Source organism: Cryptomeria japonica, chromosome 5 (genome assembly GCF_030272615.1).
Source record: "Cryptomeria japonica chromosome 5, Sugi_1.0, whole genome shotgun sequence".
NCBI classification, from domain to species: Eukaryota; Viridiplantae; Streptophyta; class Pinopsida; order Cupressales; family Cupressaceae; genus Cryptomeria; species Cryptomeria japonica.
In genome coordinates, this window is record NC_081409.1 from 558,003,613 (window position 1) to 558,020,644 (window position 17,032).

The 17,032-nt window shown below is 35.9% G+C and overlaps 1 long non-coding RNA gene across 1 annotated transcript; it reads right to left on the bottom strand.

Moving 5' to 3' along the window:
* Positions 1–6,068: 6,068 nt before the first annotated feature.
* On the bottom strand, positions 6,069–6,890 carry LOC131077704 (uncharacterized). Its single transcript, XR_009113639.2, has 2 exons — positions 6,759–6,890; positions 6,069–6,419 (listed from the first exon to the last, which is right to left on the bottom strand). It is a non-coding gene; the product is annotated as an uncharacterized LOC131077704 (long non-coding RNA).
* Between the last annotated feature and the right edge of the window lie 10,142 nt (positions 6,891–17,032).

The window sequence follows — 17,032 nt, forward strand, 5'->3', positions numbered from 1 at the left end:
CATGAATTTATTTGAAATTTGTAGTGTAAGGACACATGGATGGATCAAAGGGATGATTAGATAAAGAATGGATATCCTATGTAAGGAATTTCTCCTTTCTATCACCATTATCATGCATGTCCTCTTTTATAGGTTGGGAAGGAGGGTCTATATCATCTAAAGGTTCATCTTTTCTTAATGGTATATCAGGAGATAGATCGTGAATAAAATGCATATCATCATCTTCTCTGCAAATATGTTGATGCTTAAGATAAGATCTAGGAGAATAAGGAGGATCTAAGGAGATAGATAAACCAACATTGTCATCTTGCCCCCTTTGCACTAGAGTATGCATATTAGAAGAGGATGGTGTCATGTTGCTCTTCAAGGGTTGCTCTCCATTGGAGAGATCATTGATAGGAATTTTCACTCTTTCCTCATGAATAAAAGGTATTTTAGGAGGGGTACAAGAATGTATTAATACTTCATCTCTAGGAGGAATACCATGTATGGAGGGTAATGTGATATTCAGGAAGGTGTTTATGATGTCATCCTCTTACTCTAGGATATCCTTGCGAGAGGGCGACTTTTTAGGAGAAAGTTCAACATCATTGATCAAAATATCACCCTTGGGAGAGAGAGTTTTAAAAGAAGTGTTAATAATTTCATCTTGCAGCAAAGTGTCCTCATGGAAAGGAGAATCCTTACGAGAGAGTGAATCTTTGTTATGAATAAAAGAAAAGCATAAGCTATCATCATATGCACAAAAGGGAACATTAAGGAGATCTTGAATTAATTTTGAAACTAAATTAGCAAAGAAAGATACCAACTCCATTTATCCAACCTACTATTGATATGAAATAACCAAAGCAATGTATGTAATAAAATATGAGAAATCATATCTAAACACGCAGGTGAAAAATTATGCAACCCACAAGTGAACTTGAGAATAATAAATTAGGTTTTTTATGAAATTAACCAATAAATTTATGTAATTCAATTGTAAAGATGATTTATGAGTGCAAAATTTATTAAGTAAATGCCTACAAATCATATCTAAAACCATAAATAAGAAATAAGCACGCAAGGAGTTAGGTTCACCAAAATGTAATGGTGGAAATTTGGACCTAGGGTTTCAATTAACATAATAAAACCACTAACAAGCCAAATTTACCATTACATTGAAATAGGGGTGAACCTAATAGATCTAGCCACGATCCAAATATGGAAATGACTGAAATTATGATTAGATTCATTGGTTGTGTGTTTGTCCCCTCTTTCTAGTTCAAGAGTGGATTATGAATTGTGAAATTACGATAAAACAATGAATAATTGAAGTGACTTGTTGAAAACAAATTGCTACAAATATCCCATAGAGCCACAAACTGAGATCTAGGCAAAAGAAGATGTTTAGAACTAGTTTCCAAAAGTTTGGCCTAATTTTTTGGGACCAAGTAGTACATATTCACCTTGGTCCTGCAAATTTTGCTTCGTCAATAGTTGAACTTGTTTGTCATTGTCAGCTCTCACAGAATCTCAGAGTACAGCTCTTGAGACTATTCTCTGCACATGAAAAGAAAGGAAATGGATTTGTAGATAGGGATTTGCCTCAAGTCAAACCCCAGTATACAAATTAACCTTGAATCGAATAATGTAAATACTTGTAATGTATGGAAATTGGGAATAAGGGTTTCACTAAGTAAATCCACTAAATAACCCAATTCACACCACTACATTGAAAGAGGATTGAACCCATTAGATTTAGCCTCAATCCAAGTGAGGAAAGAGGCTGAGATTTTGATTGAATTCAATTGGTTGCAATTGATTATCCTCTTTCATACTTGAATTTGGAATGTAATTATGAAATTGGGGCAAAATAAGGGATATTTGAAGTAACTTAACAAATACGAAATGCTACAAATGTCCCACAGAGCCACAGACTGGGATCTGGGCAAAGGAATAGATTCAAAATATGTTCCCAGAAGTTTGACTTGATTTTTTGGGACTAGGTAGCACAAATCTACCTTGGTCCTTCGAATTTTTTGTCATCGAAAGTTCAACCTATTCGTCATTGTCGACACTGTCGAAATTCTCGAGTACAGCTCCTGCACACAGAAAGAAAGGGAAATATCTTGTGGATAGAGGTTTTCCTAAGTTAAACGCCAATTTAGGAATTAAACTTGAATGAAACAATGCAAATACTAAAATAATTGTTAAGGAAATATATCTCAATCTGTAATCGTTGGTGATGATGCAATGCTCTTTGAATGAAATCACAAATGTTGAATGTAATGGCATGGAAAACCCATGGACATGATAAACCCTATTCATGCGCATATGCGTGCATGAAGATTGATGTAACTTTGCGCCACAATGCTTGAATGATGAATATGCAGCAGTGAATCTTTGAATATACTTGATGATGAATGCTTTACAGATGCACAAATACTTTAGGTAGATCTTGGATGTCAAAATGAACTGATGGGATGTCTTTATATAGGGTTCCCTAGGTAAATTACTAATTAGGACGACCTCCAATGGTCATGTGTAGCACTAGGGACTGGAAACCATCAAAGAGGTAAAGGAATGGCATCATTTCAAATTGGGGCCTGATTGAGGGGGACCAAGGCATTTTGGGGTGCCCTAGTACTCCAGCAAATAGGACCACTACTAAGGGAAATGGGGGAAGGACCTCCAAGATGAGACGCACAAAGTGTTGTTCATGACATCAAAGTTGGAGAATAGGGTCAAACCAGACCTAGAGAGGGGATAGAGATGAGACATGCTAAAGTAAGAGAACAAACATGAGGTGTAAATTGAACCAATTACAATTTACAACACTACATTTAGCCCCCACTTTGACGAGAGTATGAGCCTATGCAAATAGTCATGGTAACGTAAAAAGATGAGAGAAAGGAGCAATTAAGAGCGAGATCACAAGGAGATAAGACATCAATAATTTCGAGGAACCAAGCCCCCAATCTTAGGATCTTAACTCACAATCACATGAAAGGACACACAAAACAAGACAAAGAAAAAAGGCAAACAAACAAAGACAAAAGACACATAACACAAAAAGGCTCCAAGTCAGCTAGTTGAAGAGACCTCGATAATCAAAATGTCTTAACCACTAATATCATTCTTGGAATGCTATCACAAGAACACAAGAAATCACATAAAAAGAGAAAGAGGATGCATCAAATGATGAGCCATGATCCACAAATAGAAAATCTATGAGCTCATGGGGAAGAGAAAAGAGAACATGGATGTCACAAGCTAGCAAGTTGTGTTATGCTAGGTGATCCATGTTGGGGAGGAGAGTCGAAATAGTCTAGCTATACTTTGCTAGTTACTATCATCTTATTGCATATGTTGTTGTCTAGTTTCAGGAGTTAAGCATCTTGTAGAAGACTTTGTTTTGTCTGGTTTCAAGCACTCAACAACCTGTGTAAAATATGAAATAAAAATGAGAATCTATCTGGTTTCGGGAACATCTCGTATAAGACTTTTTTTTTTTGGTTTCAAGCATGTGTACCCTATATAAGACAAACATATGCTTGGTTTCAAGAGCATCTCATATAAGACTTCATTGCTTTGGTTTCAATAATTTGTACCTTGTATAAGACATATAAAAATGATGCATCTGGTTTAGCCATGAAGCATCTCGTATAGGACTTTGTTTTGTCTGGTTTCAATTCTAAACACCCTATATAAGACATGCAAAATATAGTACAAAGAGGCCAATATGAAATGCCCCCCCTTAAAATTTCAACATAGTCTTATTTTGATGTTTTAAGGAAGCTAGAAACAAGGATACACACCTTCAAATTCAACGAGATATCATTTTAGGAAACAATGTTCATAAATCCAACCTAAAGAGGCATTACTCTTACAAGCAAGGACAAGATAGTTTAAAAAGATATATCTTGCGACAAGTGTAAAGGGAATCCTTTGGAGGAGAAGAGATCTTTCCTCAAAGACATCTACCTCCAAGAGGATATTTTTGAACAAAAAAACATCATCGACCAAAAGAGAGGAAGGAGAACAAGACTGCATACCTTCCCCCTATTTCTAGGTGAAAGTGATTCTCAATGAAGGATGACACACTTTTGGCCCAAAGCAAAGCATTTGTTTATAAAAGACATACATTGTCAAGTGTAGAAGAAGTTGTAGTCAAGGATACGCACCTCTTGCATAAGAGAGAATCCTTGAGTAAACAAACAACTTCACACAAGGAATGACATCGTATCGTAAGAAAACAACACTCAACAAAGGAAAAGTGGATCCTTAGAAAGGGTAGGATAAATCAATGCCCCCCAAGTATAGGGACAATTAGAAATATTACACAACCTCCAAAGAAAGATTATACATGAGAAGATGCACCATTTCAAACAAAGAAAGGTTCTAACAAGGAACACATGTACTTGCATGAAGGAATATCCAATGCAAGAAAAGACATCAAGGTATGCACAATGCAACTCAAAAGAAAGCTAATCTTTGAAAGAAGAGAATTGAATATACTATCATTTCCCCCCAAGCGAGGAAACAAGGATGAATTATGTTGTCGTCCCAAGATGATTTTTATGGAAAAAGCATCACCACTCATGACAAAGAGCCCCCAAAGAAGTTTACTAGACTATTGCCATAGGGTGAGGAGCAACATGATAGGGTGAATGGAGTGCTAAGGAACTACCTCTTCACCAAGAAAAAGTGCAAGATCAGTTGTAAGCACTATGTGAGCTCTATCATATTGGTCTTGAACAAATGCTTTAAAGGCTTTACAATTTCCAAGAGAGTGAGAATAACCATGATGAAAAAGACAATGCTCATCATTTTCCTTATTCTTATAATTGTGACTAAGTTTAATAAAGGGAAAAACAACATTCTTATCATACTTCAATCTCCAAAAGATTCTTGTAGCTAATTTCTCTTTATCCTCAATAGGAGTAGGTCTTGTCTCTTGAGATGCAGGACAAGGTTCACTAGATGCAAGCGTATTGTCTTATATGATTTTGATAGTTTCATTATCAATGAGTTTTTGTATTCGCTTTTGAAAATCAACACAATCATTGCCATGATGACCGTTGGTTTGATGATATGAACAAAAAGGATTATTTGAGGAAGAATCACCTTTAGATGGATGATAGAGTTTATTTATTGCAAAATACTCCTTAAGCTTTGTTACCCTAAGTACATCATCCATAGGTGAATGATTAGGATGTCCTAGACCTTATGTACTAGCTTGTGAAGGAGGTTTTATAGGGACTTTGATTCCTTGTTCATATTTTCCAAGTCCTTGTCCACTATAACCTTGTTTCGAAATTATGTTATCCACTCCTATAAGAGATTTTTAATTGTGAAGAAGAAGGATTTCTATCATGAATTTCTTTAAAATTTGTAGTGTAAGGGCACATGGAAGGATCGAAGGGAGAGTTAGATGAAGAAGGAATAAACTTTGTAGGAAGATTCTCCTTTCTATCACCATTATTCATATCCTCTTTGATCGCTTGGGAAGGAAGGTCTTTATCATCTAAGCCTTCTATTGGAATAAAGGAACGCTGAGAGGGGAGGATAAATCAGTGTTCTGCAATCTTTAACATTATTAATCTGATTCTACAACCACCTAATGCAAATGAACAAACAAAAGATGCAAACAGATAAAACAAATATCCACAACACCATAACACCAAGATTTTTACATGGAAACCTGGTTAAGGGAAAAACCACGATGGGATTGAGACCCACAATATTAATATACTCTATTAGAAGTACAGAAATATTACATAAGGGGAATGCACATGCATTCAGGCACACTGCCTATAGCTCAATTTACAATAAGGGCTACTACCCCGAAAAGCTCACTACCTTACAAATGGATTACAAAAGATAATTGGAATGTCTAAATTGATAAACAGCATCTGCAAATGCCAAAATACAATTCCGGTTAAGCACAAAGTACTTTGCTTTGTTACACTACTCTGTTTTGTTGTTTAGCTATATTCTGGAGCACAAATCCTTTACTTGCGCACGTGAAACTGCACACAATCGCTCACAAATATTTTCCACACGGCCACCAATATCAAAAATAATCATATCAATCACTCTTTTATGTCCGCAACATCAAATTATGTCTTCTACATGTCGGCTTCAAGAACACGGTACAAATGATGAAACATGTATACCAAGTCGGCTCAATCTGAATCAAAACAATCATGCGGACCAAAAAAAATTGTCCATGCACTTCCCATATGTCAGCTAAACATCCTCAAACACACAAATGATCACAAAAATCGATCCACAAGATCCACACAAGACTGTCGATGAACATTGTTCTAACCAAAAACCTGTATACTGGACCTTCTAACTAACTCAAGAATCATCACCGGAGTCCACAAACCTAAAATAAGGTAGATAACACTCCCATAATGCTTCTCCGAGATCTGCAACACAAAATATTCAACCAAAATGAACCGCCAATCAAAATACTGCATACCATTGGATACATTGTTCTATCTCACCGGACCTCACCAAAGCTCAATCACATCTTCGATATGAACAAATCATGAACTGTGGATGTGATATCTGACATCAATTGCCATCAATGACAACATCTAATCATCAATGTAGTTTCTCTTGCCAACAACTTCATCTTTTCTTAATTTTATATGAGGAGATAAGTAAAAAATAAAATGCATAACATCATATTTCCTACAAATATTTTGATGATTAAGATAAGTTCTAGGAGAATAAAGAGGATCTAGAGAGATTGATAAACCCACATTTAGATCTTTCCCGCCTTGCACCAGGGTATGCATATGAGAAGAGGGTAATGTCATGTTGCGCTTAAATGTTTGCTCTCCATTAGACAGATCGTTGACAGGAGTATTGACTCTTTCCTCATTCACATTAGACATCCTAGGAGAGATACAAGTGTTAACTTTGTCAATGGCATCTCTAGAATTATCATTGTCTACAAAAGACTTTATGTGATCTACAAATGTAATGTGTGTTCTTAAAAATATCATCATGAAACAACATATAACATGGATAAAAGCTTTGAGATATTATTTGCAATTAGGCAATATCTTTGAAACCCTAAAAATGCAATATGCAAGAGTACTATGAATGAAAAGAATGTAAAATGAAAGAAGTCATTATCTGACACATCATTGTGATAAATGTAACTAAAAAGAAATATAATCATATGTGAAAAAGAAAACAAATCTGATTTAGTAAATTACAATATATGAATGCCTAAATCATATTTGAAAATACAAGTGAAAAATTATGCAACCCACAAGTCAAATCTAACAAAATAAATCAAGGCTTTTATGATTTTAACCTAAAATTTTATGTAATTAATTGAAAATATGATCTATGAGTGAAAATTTGAAAGCTAAACTACATACAAATCAAATCTAAGAACACAAATCAGAAATTAGCATGAAAGATGTTGTGTTCACCAAAAGGTAATGTATGGAAATTGAGAATTAGGGTTTCAGTAAGTAAATCCACTAAATAACCCAATTAACACCACTATATTGAAAAAGAATCGAACCCAATAGATCTAGGCTCAATCCAAGTGAGGAAAGAGGCTAAGATTTTGATTGAATTCAATTGGTTGGCATTGATTATCATCTTTCTTAGTTGAATTCGGAATGTAATTATGAAATTAGGGCAAAATAAGGGATATTTAAGGTAACTTGACAAATATAGAATGCTATGGATGTCCCATGGAGCCATACACTAGGATTTGGGAAAAAGAATAGATTTGGAACCTGTTCCTAGAAGTTTGGCCTGATTTTTCAAGACCAGGCAGTACAGATCCGCCCTAGTCCTCCAAATTTTCTATCGTCGAAAGCTGGCCCTGTTCATCACTATTGACATTGCCAGAATTCTCGAGTACAACTCCTACACCTATTTCCTACACACAGAAAGAAAGGAAAAGGTGTTGTGGATAGAGGTTTGCCTAAGTCAAACCCCAGTTTAGGAATTAACCTTGACTGAAATGATGCAAATACTGAAATAATTGGTAACAAGATATACCTCAGATCTACAATTGTTGATGATAATGCAATTCTCTTTAAATGTACTCACAAATGTTGAATGTAATGGCATGACAAATACACGGACATGAAAACCCCTAATCACACACACACATGCTTGAATGAAGATTGATGTAACTTATCTCCACAATGCTTGAATGATGAATATGCAGCCTTGAATCTCTAAATATGCTTGATGATGAATTCTCCACAGATGCATGAATACTTTAGGTAGCTCCCAGATGTCAAAATGAATTGATAGGATGTCTTTAGATAGGGTTCCCTGGGTAAATTATTGATTAGGTCGACCTCCAACGGTCATGTGTAGCCCCGAGGACTGGAAACCATCAGAGAGGTAAAGGACCAACCCCATTTCAAATTGGGACATGTTTGAGGGGGACCAGTGCGTTTTGGGGCTCCTGGTCATTGCTCCTCCAGCAAACAGGACCACTTCAAAGAGAAATGGGGGAAGGACCTCCAAGATGGGACCCACCTAGTGTTGTTCATGACATCAAAGTTGGAGCATAGGGTCAAATTGGACCTAGAGAGCGGATAGAGATAGGACATGCTAAAATAGGAGCACAAACATGAGTTGTAAATTGGATCAGTAACAATTTACGTTGCTACAATATTGAAGTAAATGCTAAGGAGATATACCTCAAATCTGTAATTGTTGGTGATGATGCAATGCTCTTTGAATGTAATCACAAATGTTGAATGTAATGGCATTTGTAGACATCTAAAATTAATTAAATTAAATATTTAATTAATTTAGTCTTTCTACGTTATTAATTTATTTAATTATGTTTATCCTTATTCTTCTTAAAATTAATTTAATTTAATTTAATTAATTTTATCATTATAGTCCAATAGCTAATTTATCAAATAAATTAATTATTTCATTATTCTTCTAAAGTCATTCAAATCATTAATTCTTCTAAGTCTGTCTTAATTAATTTTGATTAATTAACTTAACCTAAAGTGGTTCCTACAAATCACTTTCCCTACTCTCCACTTAGCCTAATTAATTTTTCTAGAACCATGATTAACATTATCCTCCAATTTTATATTCCTCCACTCATTCTCTCTCTTCATATCACATCCTCCTAACTTTCCCACTTGCACTCTAATCCCTCATTAACCCATCTAATTACCCTCCTTAATTATTTGCACATTCCTAATCCTCATGATTAGGAACAAGTCAACCATTTGCCATAAGTGGTTTGTCCCTCTTCATCCTCCAAACCTTAAATGCACCTACTTTGGTCATGCCAAATTATTTAAAATCCTTTGCACATTCTCATGCCCTCTCTTCCCAACGAATTTTTAATTCCTTTCCTCCTTTATTCTTCATATGCAATCTTCTATTTGGAAATTTTTAATTCCCTTGTCCCTTCCCAAGGAATTTTTAATTCCTTTTTATTTCTCTAATATGTCTAGGGATCTCTTCCCCATGCACTTTGAGGAGTGTGGAGACAAGAAATACCTTTATGGAAAATCTCTTGGTCTCCACACCTTGTCCTCTGAAACCTTCCCATCATTTTCCTTCAATCTCCTCCCTCCATTTCAAATCAATCTTGGCCCTCCATTTTGGCGCCCTCCAATCTATAAATTGGGGTCTCCTCGCTAATATTTGATATCCATCATCCAAGTAATCTTGTGTTGGCCCTGTGAGAGCTCAAAATCATATTTCATATCCTCATAATGCCCAAATCATCTCACACTTAGCCAATTTCATCCATCCTTATCCCATTTTATCCAAAAATTCATATGTTGTTGTAGAGGAGAGCATTCCACATCCCAAGCAAGGAACCAATACACTCAAGAAAAGAAGGGGCGCACTCTTTACTTCACTGAAAGTTCAAATCGAAGAAGGAAGGCATAATCATTTCAATTGCATTTTTGTTAAGTTATTTGGTGTTTTTATGTTGTTTTATGCATTCGAATGATCTAACACTTTTCCGCATCTCCAGCATGAACATGAAAAACCTAATCACACACCCATGCTTGCATGAAGATTGATGCAATTTTGCTCCATAATGCTTGAAGGATGAAATACAAGCTTGAATCTCTAAAAAAGATTGATGATGTTTGACGAATGATACGGTATCTGAATGATGTCAAAATGAATTAATAGGATACCTTTATATAGGGTTCCCTAAGTAATTTACCGATTAGGCCGATTTCCAATACTCAAGTTTATCTATGGGGATCGAAATCCATAGGGATGATAAAGGGCCTACCCCATTTCAAATTGGGGCTTGCATAAGGGGGACCAGGGTGTTTTGGGGTGCCCTAGTCTAGACCAAGGCACTCCACACCCTAGTCCTCCAACAAATTAGGGCCAGTACAAAGGGAAATGGGGAAGAGACCTTTGGGATGGGAACCACTCAATAGTGCTCATGACATCAAGGTTGGAAAAGGGGCCAAAACGGACCTAGAGAAGGGATGTAGATAGAACACACTAAAGTAGAAGCACAAACACAGAGGTGCAAATTGGATCGGTTAAAATTTACAACACTGCAAGCAATAGCAATGATTAAAAAGGATGACGGCAAACAAAGGCACGATGAAGACCTTACAAAGTGGGAATTAGAAAGCGCAACAAATAGTACCAGTGAGGAAGATTTGTGGGCAAAATTTTCTATAGTAGAACAAGAGTGGATGGAGAAGATTGAAGGTGTGAAGACAAGTGGGATAGAAAAGAATGAACAAACAAAGATTACAATTGATGATGAAGTTAATGCAGTGATACAAGAAATGGTATATTTGTTGGTCTTTTGTAAGAGTATTGTTTTCCAATCATTTGACAAGTTGAATGTTGAGAAATGTGAAACAAAAAATGAAGTAGTATATGAATAGTTTTGTAACAACATTGTGGTTTACAATGTGAATGGTGAAATTGAAAATGATTTCCTGTTGAAGAAATTGGTTATCAGAAAGCATGGTTGGAATAAATAATTGTTGAGGATGTAAAATTGGGAAAAGAAACTGAAAGTGCAGCTTTGTATAACATAGTGAAATATTTTAATAAAGTTGAAAGGCGAATGGACCAGATAAATACATTTGAAGACTTGGAAATCTATAATTCTCATAAAAAAGTTTATAGTGATAATGGGCAAGTAGGTTATGGAGAAGAACGGTATACAGTGAGTGTAAATCTATGTATTGTGCAAAGCCAATTGCACAGTGATGTTGGAAAAGCATGATAGTTGTTCCTTGAGCAGTGTTGGAAAAAGAGGAAGAAAAGAATGGAGGGGAATAGTTGATGATTGTTACTCTCATGTGCAGGAGTACATGTTTTCTTTAGTCTCCTAGGGAAGCCTAATATAGGAGAATCGAATCACAATTCAATTAGTGGTAGTTTTGTTTGTTGGGAAAACGGTTCATGAGGAAAATGGCGAAACGGTTGGAAAGGGGAGAGATTAATTTGTCATTGGGTGAGGAAGTGGTGGGTGGTAGGAGGATGACCAAACATGTTGTCATTTTGGAAAGAAATGATATTGTCTCCTAGGCAAGAGAAGAGAATCAGAAGGGACTCGAGGAAAGTCATTGACTTGGATAGCAAAGATTGAGTTTTGACGTAAACATAACCATATTGGTTCGACAAGAGGAGACTGATTAGATCAAACAAGTGCATGGGACGTAGGTTGTTTTTGTTTGTAAGTTGATTAGGGTGAGTAACAAGAGTATGTTCTGGTTTGAATGGAATGGATTGGAAAGGCTTTGTTATTGGCATCATTCTTGGCAGTGATGAAGGACTATTTTTGGAGTGAAGTCAAAGAGGTAGAGTAGAGTGTTTTTGTAGTATGAGTAGGAAGCGAAAAGAATTGGTTTCCATTCCCTGATGGACCATTTTGAAGAGCTAATTCTATTCTAAAAATAACAAAGCAAAGAAGGGAATGAATAGCCTGAGGAGAAGGAATAGCATAGATTTTTTAGGATTGTAAACGATTTCATTGTTTTGTATTGAAGAAATAAACGAACTTTTGGGTGTTGATCATTTGATTTGGTATTTGATTTCCTGTCACAAATAATATATTATCGGATTAAGTGTTTGAGTTCAACTTTCTGTCATTATTTGAAGATTCTTTAGCATTGTAGTTCTTGTCACCTTTGTTGACAATAATTATTAGTAGTGTTTGGGCAATAGATAGATATCAACATAGTATACAGGCATGAGAGTATGTGGGGAGTTACCCATCAAAGCATCTAAGTGTGTGTGAGTGTGCCATCATATTTGAGGAAAGAAAGTATCCCATAGGGAACATATAACAAGTTAAAATAGAAGGAGACAGTCTTGTGCAAGGTATTGCAAAAGTTATCTTCCAATGCTTATGAAATCAAGCTTCCAAAAGGGATAGACATATCTCCCATTTTCAACATTATTAATATGTACAAGTTCCATACAAGGGATCTAAGTTTCAAATGGTATTCACACACTAGTTCATGGATGCAAAAGGGTGGATAGACCAATTTCCTAAGAAGTGAGTGGAAGAAGTGGGCAAAATGGTTGATTCATGTGTGTCTAAGAAGACCAGAGGAAAGGACTACATAAAATACCCGGTTTGTTTGAAGAATAGAGTTATACATCAAGATTCCTAGTTAAGTGTTTCAGATCTCACCAAGAATAGAATTTTGATTCTACAATTGCCAAAATTTTGCATGGGCTTCTAACTCATGGAACATTTCACCTACTCAATGTTTCTTAGAATATAGGATTATCCAAGTTCACTTGCAATATTTCATCGACAAACAATTATTTCGTTATTTTTTCTTACTTTCACTCATTTGTTTTGCTTAGAGTGGGTGATTGAATTTCTATGAATTTTGGTGGATTTTTCCGAGTGTTGAATTTATCTTCAAAAGGAGAAAATTGGTATCCCCAGTTTTAATTTCATGAAATTTGGAGAAAAATTGAGTGAGTTATGCAAATTCAAATCTTTTGGGTGTTTAGAGAACCATAGGAACCTTTGAATGGTTCCAATCCTTGACGAATACATTGGCAACCTTAAGGACATAACTTTTCCATCAAGTCAAAACCTGGGAGTGTTTCCAAAACTATCAAAAACTCTGACTACTTATAGTTCCTAATGGTATCATTGAACACATTAAGTGAATGTAAGCATTTATTCAAAGCTCATAAATCAAAGTTCAGAGTCTTCCAAGAATTATAAAAACCATGAATGATTATAGTTCATTGACCAATTCCCAACCAAGGTTCCCTTATGAGTTTGAAGGTTCCTAGTCCATTAGGAACTAATGATAAATAAGGTTCATGAGAGTGTGCATTATACTTTTGGAGTTCTATTTTCTCCCACAACCCTCATTTTTGTTGTAATTGATTTAAAACAAGGCTCAAACCCCAATCAAAAAGGAGATGAATCTAAAACCAATTCTAGTTTACAAGTTTTCTAGTTCACATTGTGAAAATTCCAAAAAATGAAACCTAACGATAACTTCTAAGGATTGTAAACTCAATAAAATGTCAAAATAGTTACATATAAATAGTTATAACAAGAAGTAGGGGAATCAAGGACGTATTTTTGAAGCCAACAAATGTCTTGACATGTCAAAGGGACATGGTTGCTAGGTGATGGCTACACACACAATTAGAGAGCAACTTCTAAAGGGGGCAACTCTTGGGTGGCTAAATATCTTCACATCCGTTAGAGATTGGGCACAATTAACCTTCAACAAGAAATTGAGTTTTGGAGAGAGGTTTCATCATGACAATGACTTAGAGAAATAGGAAGAAGGTGCAAGATCTTGCAAGTTTGATAGCTATAAATCTATAAGGCCCAAGACAATGCTTATTAGAAGGCCTATTTAATGCATGTATAAATGGTTTTCTCAACATTGTAATGTGCATGTACTACTATAAATTTTTAAATCTTTGAGGTCATTCTTTAGCGCATTTAACTCTTTCCACTTTGGCCACATTAGGGATGGATTCCCACTCATTCATGGTTTTGATCTCATCCATCCTATTCTACATGATAGCCAACTCTGTTTATAAAATTTATCTCAACTTAAAACCATTTTGTCATCCTGTGTTGTGAGTTAACCACTTCCCTAATAGTGCTCAATTCCTCTATTAATTCTTTCTTGTTAGTAGTCTTAGACACAAGATGAGGAAACTCCATAAGAACATTCAAGGCAAGGTCAATAATAAAGGGAAAAGAAATTCCTATTCATGGCTCCACCAACACATATTTCCCTTTAACTAGTTTTTTGTCAATCTTATTAATATTTTTGTCCTCCTCATTCAACTTATCTTCATCACTAGTTATATCTTCATTTGTTTCCATCCTTTCAAGACTAACAATTCTCTTTCCCATCCTCATATAATGGTATTTTCCTTTCCCCTTAACATTAGTTATCACCATAGTCTCCTCTTTACTAGAAACCCCTTTATCTTTCCACCACCTTTCTCACTCCCAATTCCAAAACCAACAGACTACAACAAATCAGTTTTCTAGTTCCCCTTTTTTATAGGAATATTAGGAGTATCACCCTTGCTCTTTTTTTTTTTGCGGGGGGGGTGAGTGATATTCTTTCATACTCCATGAACTCTGACTTTGAAGGGGTTTCATGAACCCAATGAGCTAATGTGGTGGCTTAATGTGTTTGTGGCTCCCTTTTATAATAAGCATAGTCTTGATTGTTGGTCTAATGTATTTCAAAATCATGTTTTAAGGATGTGTATTTTTTAATGATGAAAATCCCCTTCGCACTACAAACTCAAATTCGTAATTATTATAAATTTTAAATGGGGTTACAAGATCATTTCTGTTCATTTGTGACTGAAAATAGACCCGTAGGGTAAGCACCTATGGTCTAGGTGTTAATTAGACAAGTAATATTAACTTGTGCACATGATTTGACCCTCTAGTAAACCTGTTGGAAGGAAGTGATGTGACTAATGTATGATGAGATGGAGTGTGGACTTGTCAATATCCAAGATCATTTACCTAGATTTGGATGAGGGGTTATGTCACATACATCCCTCTTCCCTATGTCTCACACATGTGTAAGCACATGGGAAGGATATGACCTTGTTTAGAGTTTGTGTATGGAAATAAGGGAGTGAGTTGGAGGCCATGTGTCAATCTCACATTGGATGAGGATAAGTGGCATGACATTTAATTTATGCATCTTTCTTAGGCTTGAGACCTAGGAATTCTTGGTTTTATTTTCTTGGTGTTTTGATTTAAGAGAGCATCGTAGGTGTGAAAGGAGAAAGAATATAGCAGTTTCTTGCAATGAGAATTTAAAGAAAAGTTGAAGATGAGTTAGAAAATGAGGGAGGTTCTTCATCCCTACAAGATCATATAGAGAGATAAGTCCTCCCATCTCCATTTTATCATTTACATATTTTTTTGTGAATGCTTCTAGTTTGTGTAGAAGTTTTGTGTTGAATATGGTATTATGGAAATGGTGGTGTATTTTATTTAAGTAAATTGTGTTATTTAGGATGCATTATGAGAAGAGTGAAACTCCTTAAAATGTGTTATATATGTTCCATTATGTTATATACTTTTTTTGGGATGATTTAATGGTTATAATAGCTCAATAGATGGTTGGAGTGTCATACAACTCAAAGATATTATATTGGTTAGGAGGAGAGCTTTTCTCACTCTATTAGCATGTCAACCATTAGATCTTCTAACTTTGTTCCTGGAGATGGAAAATGGAGCTATTGACTCCTTGGGGTTACTTGTTTAGAAAATACAACTATTATAAAATGAAAGCCAAGGTAAAAACCTTGTAACTCTTCTTATGGTTGAAGAGATAAATGTATTATAATCAGATTTGTAGTAAAAGGAAATAAAAATTATTTTCAAAAAATGTAAATAAATGGAAGGTTGCAATCTAAATGATAATTTTATAAAGTAAAAAGTTATTTCATCGCATAGCTCAATATTTACATGAGAACAAGAAAGTATATTCACCTCATTATTGTCCTCATTATATCGCATAACTCAATATTTACATGAGAACAAGAAAGTATATTCACCTCATTATTGTCCCCATTATATGCATATGTACATATATATGTATGTACACACACGTTTGTGTTTAAGAACATGTATAGCATTTAGTTGTGTGTGTGTGCGCGCGTGCGTGTGTGTGTGGAAAGTTTTTTATAAAGTAGACAAAAAGTGTTATGATGCATTTAAGGGTAGTGGACAAGATTGAGGACTAATCAGCAAGCCCCTACGACTAGGAGGCTCATACAATGTGAATCACAACCCCCATGGTGTAAGGAAGTTAAACAATAGAACTTCCTACACTAACCTTAAGAGGAGGGTAATGCAAAACTTTTACAGATCGTTATAGTACTTACAAAAACTTAACATAAATAAACAAAATATCATGCATACCACAACATAGTAACATAGTGATTTACGTAGAACATCGCTATGTCGCCTGGAGCCGCTGTCGCCGCCCGCAGCCCTAAGGCCGAATGCCATTGCCACCGCTGCAACCCTAAGGCCGACTCTCGTCCCTATTGCTGCTGTGGGGAGCTCGGTGAAGGATGTTGAGGGAGCTATGAAGGGCGTGGAAGTTTATGTTCGGGCCAAAGCCAACGGTTCGAGGGTTTCTTCTGCGACTTCCTTGCGAGCCTTGCCCTCTTCGGGGGTGGACGTTGGGTCTGCTTCGATTCCTGGGGGCTCCCATGATGCCATTTTACTGGAGGAGGCTACTGTGGTTGTACCTTACAAGCCCAAGACTCTTGTTACTAATACGGAGGGTAGTGATTCGATGCATTCGGCGCCTTCTGGTTCAGATCAGGCTAGTTGCGGTTTGGGGCCTCTGACTGTTCCTGTTTGCAAACCATTGGCTTTCCGGGTGTCTGATGATACTAATCAAGAGATCATCCACAACTCCTCTGTGTTTGAGTCTTATGGTCTGATTTGTAGGTTTCCGGGCTTTTGGCCAAGCCTTCCTCAGCTGCACACTTGGATTTCCCAAAGTTGGGAACCGATTTTGAAAGGTTCAGT